Here is a 20,598-nt window from a genome sequence, read left to right as displayed (position 1 = left end):
CGTTCTCTAACCGTGCGATAGCAAACTACCGTGTCTCTACTCCCCGAAGATGAGGCGCAAAATAAATGGGATAAAAATCGACATTTTGGTTTATTTATTAAGTTAATCTCACACTAGTGTACGAACAATCAGTCTAGAATTCAACACTGGAAAATCGACAGTGTGGGAAATATTCCAACGTGCTTATTGGTATCCATATAATATTTATGGAGTCCTTGGATTGATAACAGTTGAATGGAAAATCGACGTTCAGAATTTGAAAATTAGGTCCTTCTCTTCAGTGAAATATATTTTCAACAGATGAATGTTGTTACAATGGAGATAAAAACATTAATCTTCAAAACGATCACTTTCAAAAGATTAGAATCCATTCTTCGTACAAGAGATTAATCACAGGGCAATTTTTTGTAAATGTGTAGTGTGTCATTTTTAGAAATTCTTTGGTCCATTTTTTACAAAAATATGCTAAATGATGATCGATATATTCAGTTAGTTTTGATCGTCATAATGTCTGAAATAAGGGATGAATAGGTTTTGGCAGTATACACTCTGGAGATCTTTGTCGACAAATCCAAAATCCTGCCTTTATGTCATAAGTGATGAAATGGATCGCATATACACAAGTATTGTTTATATGCTTTGCATATAAGTTTAATAATGCATTATTAGTTTTCGATTATCCTCTTTTAAGTCTTTTGTAGTATGCATATTATCCCTGATAAATACAATGAAAGTATCGCTTATAAACCGGTCACAAGAATGAAAAAATGATCTAAATCAGTAAATTTGCCTCGTGATATCACAGGCAGAAGCATGCAACTTTGCGTTGAAACTAACAGAAACTTTGTAAGTGTAAGAAAAATATTTTGCTCATCGGCATTTTTTTTATACGGAGACCGAATAAAAATTAAAATTTTTATAATCGTTTATTTTTACCCTCTGAAGAAGTATTTCCATAACTTTGATGAAACTTTGCAATTTGAAGTATATAAGTATTGTAATTGCAACAGTTAAAGAAATAAACGCTTGTTACACTTTTTTGGAACACCCTATATGTAAATTGATTCATGATTAAAGGTATTTGCACTAACATATACAGACAATATTTCTGAAATGATACATTTTTGTTTAGATTGTCGATCATTTCACGATATTAAACACAATATGAATTAATTTTATGAAATAAAAAGTGTATAACGTCTGCACATGAAATTCCTTCATTTGTGATATTCATTAAAATTGTAAGCTTTTAAATTTGAAAAGGAATTGAGTCATTAATGGAATAAAGATTAATCGCAAACCTTGAGATAATAGCATCGAGAAATAATTTCCGTCAAAAATTCAATCAAATAACTTGAATAAATTGAACAATCCTTTGTCATTAAATCAAATAAGAGATCATAAGTATAAATATATACTATGAATATTGTTAACAAAAATCGTCCAAGTTATCTCTTAGAAAGAGAGAATTTGTGTAAAATTCAACTTATTGACTTTCTAACATGAAACTGAGAACATGCAAAATCATAGACAGTTTCAAAGATATCAACTAATATTCAACTGATTTATTAACATTATTACATTTTTCTGAGATCTCGCTTTTCTGGGATACATCCGAAAAACATTAATAATTTTCAACCAGTTATTAAAAAAATTCAGTTATGATATGTTATTATGATGATTCATAAATGATTTCAAAAAAAAAAAAAAGCCTGTGAATATGTATAGTGATGTAAAAAAAGTATACAAGTAAAGAATAAAAACTTAAAGAACATTTTAAAGCAGCAACATATAATGACCAAAGAATAGGCAAGAGGTAATAATTTCAATCAACAAAATTTCAAAAATAGAAATTATAAATAAAATGTAATAAAATATGAAATAATTGCTATACCATATCAAAATCAACTCAACTGAGAAGAAATACATTTTGAAAGCATGAGAAAATATTAAAAATTTTAGTACATAAAGTAATTAATTGAAAAAGTTTAAAATGATTCAAAAACTAATTAATTTTTTTAATACTTATAAACTATTTGAAACAGAAATAGAATTTAAAGTATAATAATCAAAGTAGACAATTTATTGACATTCCAGATAAAATCAAATGCTTCAAGGTAGAATATCATACAGCAGTAGACGCTCATTAATCATTTTTACCAAGTCAAAATAAGAAAATAATGAACAGGGTTGTCCCCCCCCCCTCTTCCTTTTTTCACACATTCACACTGAGTTTAATGTCATAAACAAAATTAAACATGCTTTTTATTTTTAAATCTTAAAATTGTTTACAATGCACAGCTGAAACAGCAAACATGCATTATTTTATAGAAATTGATATAATGTGCCACTGTCTGTATGAGTACTGAACAGCACTTTTAGTCATTGTTAGGTAGTAAGTAGTACTTAATAAACTGTTGATAAGGATTCATGTTAAATGAATTTGAATTTTTAATAATGTAACATGTAAAAGGCTTTTCATTAGATTTACATAACAATTGACAATAATGAAATGTTATTTATCTTAACACTAATTACAGATATTTGGCACAGTATAAAATTTTTAAAACGTTAAATATAGAAATTTATTCAAATGTAATAATAATTAAACATTAATAGAATTCAATGAGTATGTGGACTAAATGTCAGCTTTTAATTCATTAGAAGTACTTCATTAATTTTAAGATATCATTTACCAGAAATTATTTGAATTTGAGATCATTTTTATTTACTGGAATGTTTAAACAATAATAATCTTAATAATCCTTAAAATACTTGCACACAAAAATTAAATATGAACGCACATTTTGTAGATTAAAATATACAACTTATGCATTCATTAATAGATATTTAGTGCATATGCAGGTTATATGTAAGCGTTAAGCTTATGATAAATATATAACAATCTTTTAAAGTGGGAAACAAAGATTTATCAAGCAAGTTTAACATTCTATATATATGAAACTGAGAGGGAGAGAAAAAAAAACAGTATTATTAAAATTAGTTTCATCTACAATTGTCTTAATAATATGTGCATTAGGGTGGAACGAAAAAAACCAACTTTTGATTTTTAATTTGTAATAACGTGGAAAAATTGTCTTTTCGCGTAGATAAAACATATTATAAATATGAAAAATATTGGAGTACATTTTGAGGCATCGCAAAAACGTTGAAGTTTAATTAAAATCGAAATTTTTGCTACAAGTTTTTTTTTTTAACGAAATAACCAACTTTTGATTTTTAATTTGTAATAGCACCGAAAAATTGCCTTTTGGTGTAGATGAAATAAATTAAAAATATAAAAAATATTGCAGTACGTCTTGAGGTGCGGCAAGGACGTTAAAATTTCATAAAAACACACTTTTGGAATTTTTTCAAAAATTTTTGCTTGCCTCGATTAAGAAATAAAAAGTTTTAAATAGGTGTTATAATATAAATTGAAATATAAAAACAGCTTTTCTGTTACATTGGCATGGAATACAGAACACTGAGTCATCGCCGGCGAAGATTTGTTTGCATGTGGTGACAAGTTCAGAACTGGTGTCAAGCAAGAAGCTTTGCCGAATTAAGTTGAGTTGGCGTCTCCACTCCGTCTAATGTGCAACTTATTTGTTAGTTTGTGTGCTTTATTTTGAGCAAAAATGACCCAGACTAAAATAGCGAAGACAAGACAAATGTCGGAATGTCCCATGTTTTGGAAATTTAGTGATTTTCTTAAAGTTGAACTGCCTACTTACGAATCTGTTATGTACTTTTATATTAGACATAACTTCAAATTTGCTTCAGAGGAAGATCATTCTGTAAGTGACATATGTCATACTTTAGTTCCCAAAATAGAACAAATATGGTCAAGAGCTACTTCTAATTGTTTCTAGCCAAATAATTTTACAAATGGTAAAAGCTTAACATGCTAAATATTGGAATTTATTAGTCTAAAATCAGAAAAGGGTCACATAAGTTTGATTCCGGCCTCACAAAATTTAGAGAAAGTGCTAAACGTTTATTTGATATTGCTGCATGTAAGTGTGTAAACCTTTTTTACTTGTATACATATAAAAGGAAAAAAGAAAACAGTTATGGAACAAGAGTTTCTAAATGATCAACGCTCAAACAGAAAAATAGTTATAAGCAATACTGATATAACTACCACAAGCGCTTTGAGGAAGAAAGAACAGAGAATAGTTAACTACACACAATAGTTGAGTTTAATCAAGGATGGACAAAAAAAATACTAGTGTGTCAGAACTGGTTACTGGCGACAATGATAGCGCTGAAGAAAAACAATGTTCTTTACGAGAAGAGGCAAATTAACCAGATTCTTCAAATATATTATAAGACTGGCTGAAAAACATTGTGAAAGTGTATGTGCTTGTGTAGTTTAATATTAAGTTAAAACCTGCATGTATTTATGGTTCCAAACATATGTTTAACCTTATCACGCTGATGATTTCAAAAACATTATAGACCCGATTATTTAAAAAAAAAAAAAAATAGGTACTTTGCTGCTCCAGAAAATATCTTTTTGTCCATGCTAAGTGATGAACATAAAATTTAAAGAGAACATTTATAACGTGTTTTAAAAGCAAGAACAGAAAATAGAGGCGGCGTCAGAGAGTTTAAAGTTCCAAAAATAACTCTCGATGCAAAAGATTACATTGGCACGATCTCACGGCTTGAAAATAACGTAACTGACCCCCCCCCTTTTTAAATATATTTCCTGTGACTCTCTCAAAGGCTTAATACGGAAGGCAACTGAAGCTGAACCAAATAGTATAGCGCACCCGGTTATCAACTTTCCCCGACTTCCTTGCCACACGCAAGCAATGGAAAGAGCTGTGAAACTGATGACAGATTCGGTTCAATTGCAAGAGAAGGATACATAAAAACAAAAATTGACTCACGTGTAAATATGCCAAAATTTAATACAAAAAAAAAAAAATTTAATGTGGCAGTGAAGTAGAAACAAACATTTTGCAGCTGTAACATTTGTAACCATTCAAGATACTGAAGAATTAAAAAATTTGACATTAAAAAATATTTTATTACTATTATTATATTTCGTAATTAATAACTTTTTTCAATTGTAATGTTTATATATATATATATATTTAAAACTGTCTTTTGTAACATAATGTACGAAAAATTCATAAAGAATATTTTATCAAAGTTAATAATTTTTCAATTTTTTTACAAACTTCAAGCTCTTTGTGACACTTCAAAATAATGTAATATTGCAATGAATTTTTTTTAATGTTTTTTTAAACTTAAAATGCAGCTTTCCCCCCACTATTACCAAAAAAAAAGCCATTTTCGTTCCACCCTAACATGCATTTTAAACAACAGAATAAGATTCTGAAATCTTGGCAAATACAAACAAAACAGTACTTTCCCTGTCACTGAATTTGTAGTATAATGAACTATAATCTTCAAATGAGGAAACGTGAGAACGCTGGATAAGCATTTAACAATAAATTTTGTCACATTTATTATCAAATATATTTTCGTGTTTAATAAGGTTTACATATAAATTTTAAACTTATTTGTTTCATTTTGTAACACTAATGGGTTATGAACGAAAAAGCTTTGCAATTTTATCTCTTACATTCGGGGGTTCATGAGCTCTTAAGTTATTTTTAATATCAAATAGTGCAAACTATTCTACCGATTCACCAGTATTTTTGCTGCGACGTCCATCACTTCAGAAAATAAGGATGGGCAGAACCGAACTAGCCGAACATGGAAAGCCGCATGTCAGCGCCGCTTAGCTAAACACTTCGTGTGAGCAAGACCAACGCGCGTTCTGCTGTCTGCCGCATCTGCTACATGTGAACATACCCTAAAAGACACCACAATAAAGTTCGCTTTTTCCCTCCATGACTAAGCATAAAGATTCACAAAAATGTTATCTATAGTTTTAAAAAACCTTTGGTGAAACTACACAAAAGATACGATTTTTAATTTAAATGCATACTTAAAAATGATGTTATTTGTTTGAATTCAGCATCCAGAACAAATTAATTAACAATAGTCTTTTTAATTTAACTCCTTTTTTAGAAAAAGTGAAATATCTAAATAAGGTAAATAGGCAGATACAGCATTTTAATATTCTAAAAATCACTCTTATTTACAAATGAATTTTAAAATATTTCGATTCAAATACTCTCAACACTTTCTGTAGATAGAAGAATTCAAAACAATAAGAGATTTAGTTATACTTCCACACCAGAAAGTTAAACTCAAAAGAATCATATTCACAATAAAAAAACATAGCTATTATTTCAGGAGGTGAAAAGTTTCAGCAGTACATTTTTCAGAATATTTTTTCAGTAGATATAGAATACAAGTTTTTGGAATTAGTATTGAAACAAATAATATGTGCAATGAAATTTAAAGAAAGCTTCAGAATTTACAGAACCAGTAAATGGAATAATTTTGTAGATGGGTCATTTTCAAAATTCGGTGCCATTTGTTGTCCATGTGAAACACATTTTTTTTACAAGATGTTATAAAGTTTAAATGATTTTTCTTTTTACCATGCTTTTTAGCAGGCAATTTCCAGTGGAGAAACAATACAATTAAAATAATTCATCTGATTTTTTATTTATTTTTCTAATAAAGAAGTTGAGAGGAAACAAAAATTTAGCTGTCCAAATCATAAAACTCAAAATGTTTTTTGCTGCATTACTTTTCAAAAATTAAAATTTTTATTCTGACATATTTTTTTATTGTGAAATATACTTTTAATTATGTTATAAAGAAGGTTTTAATAACCTTTTAAGAAGAATAGATGATTTTTACCAATTAAATACAGCTGTCCAGACATTAAGTCATGTCTGTTACCATACAATATTTTCAACATTTTAAGCAACAAGATTAAAATTTTGAAATGACAACACTTGTATACCAATGAAACATGTTCTAAGAAAGAAATGCAAGCAGCCATCTTGAATGTTTGATGTTTGATTGAAGAAGCTGAAGCATTTTTGTGGTTAGTATTTTTATTGCATGTCATGTCTGTTACCTTAATATTTTGTATAAAATATATTTATTTATTAATTTATTCAACTGATTAATTTAGATTTTTAGGTTTTTAATTTTAATTAAAATGTATTTTTATGTTTTTATGGAATTATTTAGTTTCCTTAATTTTTGTACTTTGAAATGTCATGTCTGTTACTCTATATAGTAACAGACATGACAATCTTTTTAACAGACTTGACATGTTTCAAGATTTGAAATATGGTTCAATTTTTGGGTTTGTTTTGTTTAAATTTTAGTTGATATTTTAGGAAGAATTTTTTAAGGGGGGGGGTGAGGGAATAAATGTAAGTTCTTACTTTTGAAAAGTGCATATTTGTTACAGTTTTCATTTTTTCTCTTATCTTCTTTGTTTTTTATTATCACATTGTATTTACTGAATTGATTAATGTTTGCAATGTTATCAAATCATTTGCTTTATTAAACTTTATTTCTGAAAATTACGTGTGCAAACATGCTACAGAAGTGCAGGCATTTCATTTCGGAGGATCGAGAAAGCAGGCAACTCTGCATACTGGCGTTTTATATCTAAGAAACCAGCATGAACCAATTTCGTTCTGCACAATTTCCGAATGTTACGACCATGGTCCTGCAGCAATTTGGGCTCACCTTCAGCCAATATTCAACAAGCTTAAGAGAATTTCCCCCGAAGTTGAAATTATCCACTTTTTTTTCTGATAGCCCTACCACACAATATCGGCAGAAGAAAAATTTCTTCCTTTTGAATGAGTATATAGCAAATAATGGTTATAAGTATGGATCATGGTCTTTTTTTGAGGCTGGTCACGGCAAGGGTGCTGCTGATGGAACAGGGGGGAGCCATTAAGAGAACTGCTGACAAAATAGTTGCACAGGGGACAGATATACCCGATGCAAAAACTCTGTTTAATGTTTTAATAAATAAAACAAACATTCAGCTTCATTATATCTGTGAAACAGATGTAGAAATGTTTAAAAAAATAATTCCATCTGATATTCCGGTTTTAAAAGGAACGATGAGCGTACATCAATTTTTTTCTTTTGGGAACGACTCAATGTTTTTTAGGGATTTAAGCTGTTTCTGCAGACAGAAAAATGTCTGTGACTGTTTTACACTTAATGTATTTGCATTAAAAGAAAATGAACAAGAAAGCACAGCCATGACAATAAATAACGCAGAAAATAATTGTAAATCTTTTTCTTCTCCTTTATCCAACAATTTTCAACAAGATATTCAAGAAGGAAGCTTCGTACTTGTAAAATTGGAGGGTAAACGATCGATAAAATATTTCGTTTCAGAAATAATCGACATCCAGGACAACAATTTTACAGTTAAGTATTTAAAAAAAGTCAGGAATCATGCAAAGTTCTTTTGAGACGATGATAAAGAATATAATATTGAAGCAGAGGATATTGTAATGAAACTTCCATATCCAAATCTAACTGGATGCTCTTTTCGCCAATTACAATATTTGATGTTTGATGTGGATCTCTCCAAATATGATGTTGAATAAATAGCATTGTAACTCAAGAAAATACTAAAAAATAAAATGTGTACACATGTTCCAATTCTGTATCTGTGAATTTCAAATAATATATAAATATTTGTTTTGTTTTTTTATTTTATAGTAAAAAGTTATGTACTAAAAGAGAAACACATTTTAGCATAATTCTACCTTTCAAGCTTTACATCAAAATTTGGCTCCTGAATTTATGTCATGTCTGTTACTCAGTGTCACGTCTGTTACTTTGTGTCATGTCTGTTACCATTTCAAAATGTTCCTTAAAAAGTTTAAATTGACATAATATTGCTACAATTAGAGTTACATATTAATTGACTCTGCCTAGTATATATAAGAATGACAGACATTTTGTATTAATTGTTTTTTATAGTATTTTATATTAAAAAAATCCTTGTAAGAATTCTATATTAGTAACAGACATGACAAACAAAAGTATAAAAATACCATAAGAAATATTTTTTTATTCGAAAGTCTTTATTATATGGGTAAAATGACTCTATACTTATATTAAATATAGCTTTACATTATTGTACACTGAACTTAAATACAAAAATTTAAAGAAAAATGTCCGGTAACAGACATGACAATTTTCATTATATCTGACCAAAAAAACATCAATTAAAAATATATAAAAGAAAAAAATGTATCAAAAATATTCAAGTAATATACAGAAATAATGTCTGTTTAATAATATTAAAAAAATTTACTAATTAAAATTTTTTTATTTTTGTCTTTTCAATTTCCAAATGGCACCGAATTTTGAAAATGACCCAGATACACCTATTCTGTAAACAGACAGAAAGATACTGTTTTTATACAGAAATAAATATTCAAAAGAAATAATCTAAGCAAAAAAAAAAAGCTAAAAATTTATAAATGAATCAATATAAAAGGGAGGGAAGAAAAAGAAATAATAAGATATTAGGAACAATTGTAGAAATACACATTTATTTATGTTTACCAGGTTCATGAATCAGAAGAACTGCAAGAAATCAGCATTAATGTCAAGAACTTTCCGAAGCATGCTTCCAGCAAAGGAAGGGAAGATGCATTTTCTCTGTCAGCAGTCACCTTAGAAATGATAGATCCAGAATTTTTTACTCCAGAATAGGTAATCTTATTAAAAAATCTTACTTAAAAGATTTAAAACATAATTAATTATAAAATTACCACATATTTTGCCTCAATAAATTATCACATATCAGAAATTTAAAGATTTGGTTATCAATTTAATTCTTAATTTTGAATTAAACAAATTCTCTTGCATTAATATTGCCTAATTTATTGGTATTAAATACTTGCAAGATATATTTTCAATGTTCATATAGTAAAAAAAAAATTATTAAGCCATGTCTAAAATTTATTAAGGGGAAAAAAAAAATAGGATACCAAAAATTCATTTATTATCTTGATTACACCTGACTGTCTTGTAATAATGTGATAACAGTTTAGCCCGCTTAAGGATAAATATTTAAGTTACATAAAATTAATAAAAATTAATGAGCCTACAAGCATATCTTAAATTTTACAAACAGCATCACTAAGATGAATTTGTGAATGCAATTCAAATGGAGAAGAAACAAGAATTATATGAATAAAATAATATTGCCAAGATAATTATTTTTGAAACAATGTCAGTTTTTTTTTTTTTTTTTTTTTTTTTTTTTAAGAAATTGTATTTACAGTAATCATTTCTACTATCATAATTTGTTCAGAATTGTGATAATAAATATATATTATTGATAAATCAATCAATATTATTGGATACTACAGTATTACTTTTTTTATCTTACTTCTTTCAGGAATACATGAAAACTGCAAAAGAGTAAAAATATATATTTTTTTCTTTAAAATATATATTTTTCTTTAAAAATATACTTTTCTTTAAAAATATATATTTTTTTCTTTTGAAAAAAAAAAGATTTAACTATATTTTTTGCTTGCTTATTTATTGAATTTTTTTCAGTAATAATGGAAAATGAATGAAAAATAAGATTAATTGCATGCTCTTATATGAAAGCTTAAAAATTGTAACTTTTTATATCATAACCATTCAGTAAGGCAAATATATTGTATCAGGATGAGTAGTTAGATTTTAATTTAAAAATAAGGGCTTTATATGTACTTTTTAAGCAACTTTAGAAAAAAGAATAAATATGAACTAGCATTAATAAAGTCATCTTGATTATAAAACTATGTACTACTTAGAAATTCGATAAACTGAACAAAAAAGTATCCAACTTTATACGTAAAAGCAAAAAACATCACCATAATTGTTGAGTATTTTTCACAAACATTGTAGCTAAGTTATTAAAACTGTTTTTCAGCAAATTTCTTATAAAAGATCTTACTAAAGCATTTTAATTGCACATCCAAAATAACTTTGTTAATTGTTTTAGAGAAAAAGCAATACAGTGCCACTTCATTAACATTTCAATTAGTTGAAAGAAAAATGATAATTACGAACATAGATTTGTTTATTTAAGGTATAAAAATCGTGCATATTTTATTAACTATGTAAACAAAACTTTTTTACAATTATTTTGCCTGCTCTTCCATTTGTTCAATTTTCTCATAAACAGCCTTCCACAACTAATTAGATTATATTAGTAAAGAAATTCTCTGGTTGATGAACAAGTTCTTAGTTTTAATTTCAGCAATTTCGCTTTCTAAGATATATTTCTTTTTCTGTAAAGAGATCAAGAAATCAGACTCAAACTTCCTTTTTTTTATGTCATTGGCAGCAGTTTTTTTTAGCCCTCTGTTCTTCCAAAAATAGGTGACATTTTGAATTGGTTGAAGTTACTGATATTCTCAAATCTTTAGTAATGTTTGCTTGTTTACTTCTATTTTTGATGGCCTTCAACCATTCAGTGTATTTGATTTCAAAAGTCCACAATGAATTAATTACACATTTTCCTGATATATTGTATAAAAAAAAATCTAAAATTTGTGTACAAAAGTTTCTTGCAGCAAAAGTTTCTAAATAATTCATTAATAATAATGCTAAAATAACTACAAAAAAAATCATTAAAATCCTGACAACTTGCAGAAAACCAACAACCAATCAAAATCATGTAAAAACAAACTGGTATCATTTCTGGGAATACATAAAATTATCCCTGAAAAGAAATGAATTTTTCTCTACCTAGTCATGCTAAAGGGGGAAAAAAAAAAAAGAGTCAAGCCAATGAAAGGGACATATTTTTCCACAGTATCAGTATTTCTCTAAACCAAGGAAAAACCTTTTACACTGACCTCCAAGCTAATTATCATTCCACCGGAGATGAAACATCAAAGACCACAAATATATATATATAATTTGGGAGATCTAAAGTATAAGGAAAGGAAGAAAAATAAGCACCTGGATAAAAATTAGTACTTTGAAGGCCCTGATATAAGGTACATTAAACAATTTTTAAATACTTTTAATAACAACTGTATACTTAATACTCTTGCTCATAAATTACCTACTGATTAAAAGTGTTTTAAAAAAATTAATAAATCAATGTGCCAAGTATTTGTAGTGTAATATATATAAATAATTGATTTACAATATTTTTAAAGCAAAAAGACTAGAATACATGAAATATCTATTAGATATTTTAAATATATATATAAAATAATTGCAAATGATCGTGATTTCTGAACAAAATGGAAAATGATTTAAAACTAATTTTTGAGAACTTTTGATTCAATAAGTCCCACATAAGTTTAATAATTGAAAATGATTATTGTGGCAAAGAATTAACAAGAGTACAATCATATATAAAGATTCAGATATAGCCTGTTTGATTAATAAAAAATATGAATTAAAAGTTTTTGTTATAGGAAAAAATTTCTGTTAAGACAAATAAAATGAGAATTTCTAAAAGAAAATTTTAGCTCAGTATTTTTTCAGAACTTCAGTAAGTTTAGTTTCAATATTAATAAGAAATTTTTATTGACTGAAACTTAAACTCATACAAATAAGGTAATAAATTTGTTACATTTGCACTCAATGTTAATTACAATCTGAAGCAGAAATCCAAGACAAAAAATCTTACTTAGTAAATTAAAAAAGTTGAGATCACAAATATATACTCACAATATTTGATTATGAAAATACCCAACAATAATAGTATGGCATCTTCGCAATATTATATATTGTTTCGAATATTGAATAACATTGTAATGATATTGTACAATATTTAGAGCTAAGAAAGTATATAATGGGTGCTGTGAAAATTTAAAATTCCAATTTCAGTATAAATGCTAAGAGAATTGCATTTACAAGTAAAATATTTTATTTAATAGAATTTACGAGAATATTTTAGAAAAGGGTGCAGTCACTTGCAGTTAAATAAGCTAGAAGATACCGTAAAATTCAGTGAAAAGAAAAGCTGAACCTCCAGGAAAACAATTTGTTAAAGAATTCTAAATACGTCCAAACTTTCTTGAATTCATTTTGCCATGTGAAAGAATAAACAAAAGTTGTAACAAAGGAGAAAACGGAAAAAAAAAAAAAAAAAAACCTCTTTGAGCTTTATAAAATAATGAACTGTGCTAAATACAAACACAGAGAAGTAAAATAAAATTAACTGAGCAATAAAATAAGAATAAATTTATACAAAAAGGGCTTGTGATATTAAAAGTATTGCAGAATTAACATATAAAAAGAAAATCATTTTTTATATCAAAAACAGAAATGAATATTAAATTTTAAAATAAACTACCTGTGAAGTAGAGAAAAGGAAACAATTTTTTTTGTCTTCAGAAAAAAAAAAATGAAACAATTCTGCTACAAAATAAGTGTTTATAAATAATTGTTATTGATTAGTAAATGTTTATTGACTTGTATCTTTTTTCAAAGAGATTACTTTATCTTCATTAAAATAATTTTCAGCTTTTAAACAAGCACATTCTGATAAATTTATATAAATTTAGAAAGAAAAAAAATATATAGTTAAAGTTAGGAATATATTACAGCATATTTATTGCTATCACCACAACTTGGTATTTGCAAGAATTTAAATTGAGATTTAAAAAATTAAATGTTAGCATTGCGAGTGAAGATTCAAAGCTGATTTTAGAATTTCAAATCTTTTTTTCCCTTGATGTTAGAATTTCTGCAAAATGAAATCATGTGAAAAAACATTTTTTTTTTTTTTAATTTTGAATAAAATAATGTTATTCTCCATTTTTAAAACTTCAATGAAAGGCAAGATCAGATTAAACCATAAAATTTATGAACAAAAAATTTCAAAATGTGAGGCAGCTATTAATTAAAATGATATGCATTAATATAAAAATATGTAAAAAATGTTTTAATTTTCAGAAAGCTGATTTACCTTTTCATTTTTAAGTGACAGCAAAAACCAGAATTTTTATTCTCAAATAACTTTCAAATGATATCCATTGTTCGAAAATAACATCCATCTTTGCAGCATCTGGGAAGATTGACATCACTGCAGGTAATTAGAAGCTGCACTGCAAAAGATTTTAAGTAAATTATAATAAACAGATGTATGTTGATCAGTTTCAGATTATGAGAATTAAATTATTTTAATTATATCAACATCCTATCTTGAAGAAACACAAAAGTTACTTGTGACAAAGCTAATAATTTTGAATCATAGCTAGATGATCAATATAATACTTGAGTTAAGACTACTCTGTTCCAAACTTTTACATCACACCAGTAATAGTATACTTGATCTTTAGGGTAAAATTTAATATAAACTAGATCTAGATGTATTATAGATCTTGGATGAAATCATGCTCAAACTTAAGACCCTTTGATTTTAATGTCAACTGTGAAAATATAAAATTGTCTTTGTTATGACAAGATTTTCAAACAACTAACATATCAATATCCACAGTTGATTCTGTGTAGCGTAAAAATTTTAGAGCTGAAATAAATAAATATATAAATTACACATTTACAATTTAAAAATTACAATAAAATATTTAAAGATTTTATGCATGTATTTTTGTTTATTCTTAAATAAGTAGCTTTCATTATACCCAAATTTTTATTTATTTACATATTTTTTGGCTACTGACAATAACTTCTACACATCCCTAGAGCCCAGCATCCCAGAATCACTGATTATTATTTTTTTTTTTTTTCTTTTTGAAATGGTGACACCAGATATTATATACTGTATAGCCCTGATAGCAAAATATTCGACACAATATTGTGACATTATCTAGCATTCAGAATATTAAACAAAATCAGCATCATACAATAAATAGAAATAAATATTGTATAATACTTGTACTAATAGTAATATAGACACATAAAAAGGCAGAAACACACTTCAGAAATTAACACTGTATGTCACATGAGAAACTAGAGATCTTTCAAAAGAACAAATAAAAAAAAGAAGATAAACACAAGCCAGAGTAATCAACCACTTTCTCAGGTATGAAAACCCAATTCCTGCTTATTTATAAAAAGTAATTCTTCACAATTAGAAGATTGCACCAAGTGCTGCCTAATAATCACCATCCTCATAATGAACTTCAGAAAATTGGAACATTTTTTACTTTTCCTGTGGTACATTTACTACTGATATGCTGGGTTCCAGAAGAATAATACATTCTGTTCAAAACTGATTATACATAGTAAAAGAAATAAGTATTGAAAAGAGAACTGCTTCTTTAAATTGGCACCCCTACTTATACAAATACAGACTCGTCAGTCATTTACATTCTTGATTTCAAAACTAATTTCATCTAACCAATGACTGATATTATTCAAAATTTTAATTTCAGTGCAACAAATTTTTTAAATTATAATTTATTAATGTTATAGCTTAAACTTATATATATATCCATCTAAAGTACTGCACCATAAATAATTACATTAAATAAAGTCCATGTATTTTGCAGACACTAATAAAATTTGGTAAGAAACAGCCTTTAAGAGAATTAATATTTTCAAAAATAAGAGGCTTAATATATGTAGTGAAATGAAGTTGTAACTTAACATAAAAAGAAGACAGAGAATTATTTATAGCTAATGATCATGTAACTCCAATTATTTACTTGAATTTCCTTAAAACATAATTTAAAATATTAATGATCTTTTATAATTATTTTCAGATTTCTTTTAATTTTAAAAGTAAATAAATTGCTGATATATCAAACCAAATTTTGTCCCCTTTGAAATATTCTATTCCATTTCAGTCAAAAAGGATTTAAATTTTTTCTGGTGTCGGGATACTCCTGAAGTTGTGGATGGTCATCAAGAGTTTATCGTCATATAGTAAACAAAGCAGCCTTAACTCACTGATTTTGGATATCCACTATTTTCTTCTCTACAAGTGTAATGATCCACTGATCTGTTAGGATAAAGTAGTTTGGTTCTATGTATTTAGTTCAGTAAATAGTTCCATCTGTAATGTAATTGTGAGCTACTGCTTAAGTCAAAAGTCCTACTTAATTGTGATATTATTAAAAAGAATAGTATTTAAATTGAATAACTAAAATTAAGGATTGGACAATTATCATTTACTTTTTATTTATCATACATTTAGCAGTTGCCAGTAATTAATAAATTAATTATTAATGCAATTAAATATAATTATTTTCACAATACTATTTCAGTTTTACAGTAAAACTTTTTTATTTCAATAATATTTTAATACCATCAATAAACTTTTTACTACTATGACCCTCATCTTATTTTTAATATACTGTATAGAATAATGGAAAACTTGAAAAAAAAAATTAAGCTGTTTTTCATACATAAAGGTAGGATTAAAATATCAAAGTAAATACAACACTAAAATATTTACTTAGTTAAAATTTGGAAAGTCATACAATTTTATAATCATAAATTTTGTTAAATTCAAATATACTATGATTTATTACATTGCTAAAAAATGCAGCAATTAAATGAATTACAAAATATGTATATCATATAACAGTAAGAATAAATCCATTGAATTGCAAATAAAAGGGGAAAAGCATTGGCAAGGAAATATATTTCTGAAAAATGTATTTTATATCAAGATATTTTTCAGCTAGCTCATAAAATCAACTGATTAGTAGAAAAACAAATATGAATTTTCCATAATATACCAGGAAATACTAATTTAAATGTTCCAAATAGATTATTATGAAGAAATTATTTACTCACATTCACAATTTTGATTTAGAAATCACTTGAAAAACTTGATGACAATATCATAGCAGAAGGGCATTGCAGGTTGCTTAAAAATAATCACAATCTTATAATAAATTCATACTATTATCCTAAGTGAAAAATTAATTCTTGGGTTTTAAATTCATAAGAAACTACTTTAAATCTTTTAAAAGGTACAAAATACATCTAAGAATTATTCATTTGCACAGATTCAAAACGCGCACTGCAGAAAACACTTCTACCATGATTTTAATGATTGATATTGATCTGCAAACAATTGATTGACTGGTATACAACACAAACCCTGCACTCCTTACCTCAAGAGTAAGTAAAAAATTCATATGTTTTTACTTCTCATGATAATTAATTATTTTCAAAAATTCATTTTTAATGCGTAAGTGAATTTACTGAATATACTATAAAAAATATCGTTTTATATTCAGTAAAAAGAATTAAAAAGTTTCAACATTTCACAAATAAAAAATATTCCATAACACAATGAGATTCATCCAGAATGTTCGAAAAAAAATATTTCAATTTAAAATATGCTAATACTACAATTTCTAAGCGAAATAAAGTTTATAATGTAAAACTTTTGGGAGGGAAAAAAATCGCTTTGTTACGCCTGCAAACTTTCACTGTAAAAAGTATTGATTTTGATATTAAAAACCATTGAATCATTTAGAAGTAAATTTAAATACCCGGACAAGTACAATTCGCAATCTAATTTATGATGATAATATTCAAAAAGGCTGATTTTATAAGTAAAATTCATGAATTTACTACTTACACAAATTAAACTGTTTTCAAATTTTCGAACGAAACACCACCGTCGCCATCTATCGGTGAATTAAATAATAAACTATATAATACGATTGTTAATTTATAGTTTCTAGGAAGTTATTTCAACATTAAACAAAATATCATAATTTCGTAAAAATTGCCTTGGAAGGAATGAAATAACTTCTGCAGATCTGAGTTATCTCGAATAATTTCACTTCATGAATATTAATCTTCGAGATCAGTCGTTTATTTGACAGTATAAGTCTAGAGTTAATTTAACAGCAAAATTCAGCTCTATAATGCAATAATTATGTTGTATAATACAGAAAAAGTTTGTCATCAAATAAAAATAGCTTGAAAAGCAAGAAAAAGGATCCATTATATAAGCGCAAAAAAACTTTTCAAATATAACGTATCGAACTCTGTAAAAGAAAACAGAATTATGGTTTCTCAGATTGGTTAATTAACGATCCGTACTGAAATGAAATTTTCTTTTCACAAAGTTACACTTTATACTTGCTAAATAATTCACTGTCATACTTTTACCCAATAAAACTGCAGTGTCCAGATGTGAAGAACGAGTACAGAAAAAAAAGGAAGGAAAAAAAAAAAGAAGAAGAAGAAGAAGAAATGTGAGCCGTCCCACTACTTTGTATGCTACACTTCTTTTGAACTGCGGTCAAGGCACGCAAAGGGATTTTGGTGAGCTCCTCCTAACCGAAGGAAAGAATGAAATTCGAAGAATTGAAATCATAGATCGGCAACGGAATTAAAAGAAGAAGGGAAATCAAAATGATGATTTCTGATACTCATTATTTTTTTCTTTCTTTTTAGCCACGTTTTGAACTTAAAAGAATTTCTAGGCATTTTAAAATGCGGAAAATAATCTTCCCAGAGATATTAACTAAACTTAAGCTGCGGTTTATGAGATATAATCATATTTTCAATTTATATTCAAATGCTGGACCAATTATTCAATTAATTTATTTATAATATCACAAATCGAACTAAACAGATAATGGAATATTAAATTTTTTTTTTAAGTATTTAAATGGTTCTGTGCTTAGATCTTTACCAGAATCTTTTCTAACTGCACATAATTAATAATTGTAAATAGTCTTTCATCTTGATAGATAATATTAAATGGAATTACAAAATTTTAAACGGCATTTTCTTTTCCGAAATGTATTTTTATATGATAATAATAAACAAATCAAATGAAAAATTGAAAATTAGATCGCTTGCAACATTAAAAGAATTTAATAGAAATCTTTTAATTTTAAAAAATAAAGCTTTTAGTTCAAAAGAATTTTAAAAAATTGTTTGATTTATTTATATTTTAATCACTATGAATAGTAAATTTTTCTTATAGCTCTGTCTATATTTTGAAAAAAAAAAAAAAAAAAAAAAAGTCTTATTGATTCTCTTTAAATCCAAAAGAAGTTAAGATTTTTTTAACAGGAGATTGCAAATCGAATAGAGTTTTAATTAATTTGATAAAGTGGAATATGTAATAATAATGCAAGAAACTGAAAAACAAGAATGTCTGGCAGTTAAGAACAATACATTCGAAATTATAAATTAATTACTTATTGAATAAAGAAGAAACGTAGAAGTAGAACATTCATCATATAAATTTAATACATTTAAAAAAAATGCCTGAAACTTTTGTATTTAACTTATATTATTGTGAATCAATTATTTCTAAATTTTTTTATTTCATTTGCTATAAAAAGAAGAAATATTACCTTCATTTGAAGTTCATAAATTATTAAGGTAGACATCATGTGATCATCATTCATTATTTTTTTAATTCAACATATTTGATATAATTAATATATGTGGTAAGTAGTTTGATTTGTTTCTCTCATGAACCAACAAAGATTTCTGAGAAAGGGCTCAACCGGGGCCTCCAAGAAAGGATTAAAATCGTTTCAGTATGTATTTCAGAGCAGGAGCCCCGGCTCAGCCCTATTTTGTGCCTGATGCCTCATTAAGCTCCGAAAAGATTTTCATAATACTGTGGTGCCATCTGTTAATTATTTGTAAACTTACTGGAAACATACATATGTTATCGCTACATATGAAATACGTTATTTCACAGAATGCAGTTATGAAATAATTTGAAATTCTATAAAATAACGGAATCGTACACTGAAATATAGAAGAAGGATGCACTTTATTTATAACTAAGTTATAAATTTGAAATGTTGACTAATTTCAAGAATATAAATTGAAAATTATCAGCTAAAGTTAGGAATATGTAGAACTAAAATTAAGAAGAAAAATTTAACATTTAGTTTTTATCTCACAATTACAAATGTTGATCAAATTTTGGATCAAAATCGCCGAATGTCTGTCGGTTTACACTGGGCCAAAGGAAAAAGGCTCATTTGTATAATCGATTATCTTAACTGTACTCGAAATTTAACGTGAAATTGTGTGTGTATATAAACAAGTCGAGGGTCAAAGAACATCCTCGCTGGTTTTGTTGAAGTTCCAGCATCATTAGGAGGCGTTCTCTTAAACATTTCGAATGTTAATTACTATCCGTTTCCTTTCAACCATGAATGCCACATTACACAGCTTTTAGAAGAATGTGGATAGGTAGATCCAAAAATAAATAAATAAATTCTTATTTCACCTTTTTTCCGGATATAAACCGGAAGGAAAATTTCACCGCCCCCGCTATTTTCATATATAATTTCATAAGCAGCTATGAGAATGAAAGAGGATGGATGATAAATCAATTTATGAGAATTTTCTAACAACCAGAGTCTGACTAAGGCAGGAGCATACGGGGCAGTTGCCCCAGGTCCCTACATCAGAGGGGGCGGGGGTAAATCGAATAGGAAGTTCATTTTACGTTTCCTTCTTCAATGAAATTTTTTAAAACAAAATATCAGTACAGTGTAAAATCTGTCAGTTTTATGTTAGCTTCTTCATTAATCTATAGTATGAACACAAAAAATCTATATTTCGTAAATCAATGGCTGTCTAAGGCGGAATTCAGCTAAATTTTCACAATTATGGTGGACAAATTTAACTAAAGAAAATACCATAGACATGTTCTATGGTATGGTATGGTATGAGGACAGTCGATCAAAATCAAATGGTTTTTGAAATTGAAAGTACTTATAT

General features: G+C 27.0%; 1 long non-coding RNA gene across 1 annotated transcript in view; it reads right to left on the bottom strand.

Annotated features, from left to right (window-relative positions):
- Positions 1 to 16,986, bottom strand: part of LOC129958054 (uncharacterized) — a 38,411-nt gene extending 21,425 nt beyond the window's left edge. The window contains exons 1-3 of the long non-coding RNA XR_008783119.1: positions 16,669 to 16,986; positions 13,871 to 14,009; positions 9,502 to 9,611 (exon numbers count right to left, since the gene is read on the bottom strand). This is a non-coding gene — a long non-coding RNA (uncharacterized LOC129958054). The remainder of the gene's footprint in view (positions 1 to 9,501; positions 9,612 to 13,870; positions 14,010 to 16,668) is intronic.
- Positions 16,987 to 20,598: the final 3,612 nt, after the last annotated feature.

This window comes from Argiope bruennichi, chromosome X1, assembly GCF_947563725.1.
Source record: "Argiope bruennichi chromosome X1, qqArgBrue1.1, whole genome shotgun sequence".
Lineage (NCBI taxonomy): Eukaryota > Metazoa > Arthropoda > Arachnida > Araneae > Araneidae > Argiope > Argiope bruennichi.
Note: the sequence above shows the minus strand (reverse complement) of the source record. Positions and strands in the feature narration are given on the sequence as shown.